Source organism: Photinus pyralis, unplaced genomic scaffold (assembly GCF_008802855.1).
Source record: "Photinus pyralis isolate 1611_PpyrPB1 unplaced genomic scaffold, Ppyr1.3 Ppyr1.4_LG9, whole genome shotgun sequence".
NCBI classification, from domain to species: Eukaryota; Metazoa; Arthropoda; class Insecta; order Coleoptera; family Lampyridae; genus Photinus; species Photinus pyralis.
The window spans coordinates 12357639-12359679 of NW_022170878.1; positions in this window are offsets into that span (position 1 = coordinate 12357639).

Sequence of the window (2041 nt, forward strand, 5' to 3'; positions counted from 1 at the left end):
AAGTGCTTTTCACAGTCGGCAGCAACTAAGTTCTCCAATTTCTTTCCAACTTTCTCCTCTACTTTTTGAAATGTTTTCTTGTCAATTATGGCACCACAATAAGATCCAATCACAAAGATTCGTTGAAGGACAGTCACGTCTTTCCTGATTAGTTTGGACTTGGGACCATCTGCAACTTATACGAATATTTGTCCAACTTCTCTCTTCCACAACCAGATCACATACCTTGCTGTGAAATGCAGTTTACTTCATCAAGGTTTGAAGACATTCAATGTCACAGATTAGTCTAGGGTTTGCTTGACTGTACTGCGATTCTTCCTCCTCGTGTTTACCGGTATCCAAAGACCTCCAAGACATGGGGAGAGAGGTAACAGATAAAGCATGCTGATCCTTGAATTTTCCGCCACTACTGCTTCATTTATCGCAAAAGTTTGATTCGTTTAATAATAATAACATTTAATTTCCCAACAGGTCCAATTACAGAACAATTCGCACAAACTATTAAAAGTGTATAGATACAATGAACAGCTATATAAATTAAGAAATGAACAAATAAATCAGTCGTATAACATGATTAGCAAATCAATAGTTACCTACATTCACAATGATGAACTTTACAAACTATTGACGTATGCCGATAACAATGTGGGTGGGCTATGAAAATGTACTCGTATATCAACATTTTTTTTTTTTATTTTTTTTTTATAAGGCTTTTTTCGGGGATCTAAGCCCATTTAGCCACGGTAACATACTATGGGAAGAAACAAGGACACTCGCTTCTCGCCCAGAGGTCTATCAAGGCTTTTCAATGACAATACTGTACACGACCATGGTTAACGAGGAATAGGGTGGCACAGAGGATAAGACAGCGGAAAACAGAATTTTATATGAATTTATATACGGTGAAATATTTAGTTTGATTTTATGAATAAAATCCACTAGCAGATCAAACACCCCTCGGTCGTTACTTCTTAATACGGTGACCATATTTAATGGGAACACAATTCCCATGCTCTGCAGTCCTTCGTACAATTTATATGTATGTGTTTTATTCAAGGGACAGTTAAAAAAATGTGATTAAGGTCTGCAACAGGTTCACCGCAAGCACATTGCGGGCTATCCAACACTTTGATCTTGTGCAGGTGCGCGGGAAATCTTCCGTGGCCAAACTATTATGACGCAGGTCGATAAAGTTGGCCCAAATCAAGTAAAAATATGCCTAAGGTGTCGCGCGTGGTGAATTTTACTCTGCGCGGATAATTATTGCGCGATTTTGTAGGACCTGTTGTAACGAGTGGTTTTATTTCGCGCCAAATTTCATTAAAAAATTCGAAATTTCTTGTCATGATAGTGCAGGTCACCCTGTATATTTCATTATTTGTTCCGGTTAGAAAATTTGTGTTTGGGCATTTCGGTTCGCTCAAGACTATGGTCCGATAGATTTAATTTCGCTCAGATTGAATTTCGTCGTGGGAAGATGGCAAAGTTGATTGACGTCATCATGAGTAATGCGAATTTTGTCGTTCGTTTATCACCCAAGGCGCCGTCTAGACCGAGAATAGGAGCGGATATAGCACCGAGCCATCAAGGGATAAGGGGTCTTCATTTCGTCAGCAGAAAACCGTGAGATCAGCTTATTCAGCAGTTCCTGGAGGTTGACGACGAAGTTAGAGGGGGTTAAGTCTTCTTTATCTAAACCAATGGGAGAATTTCTAACGGGAGCCATTTTTGTTTTATGGTAATTTGGGTGTGGTTTTCTCATTTCAATTCTGAAGAAGGGGATCGTTTTGGGGAGACTCGCGGTTAGTACGTCAAGGGGTCAACACGTACCTTGAGTGATCGTTTTTTTGGGGGTACCTAGCGGTTTGAGCCACCGGTTTATTTCGGTTGCTCGCAGTTGCGTGCTTTTTGCACCCGTTTCGAAGTGTTATTTTCTTTTCGCGTTGATTTTTGGGCGACGAAGACCCAGGTTCCGATCAGGTGATATTTTGGCGAACCCTTGAGCTTCACCCCAGTTTACTTTGGGTGCAGTGAATCGCGT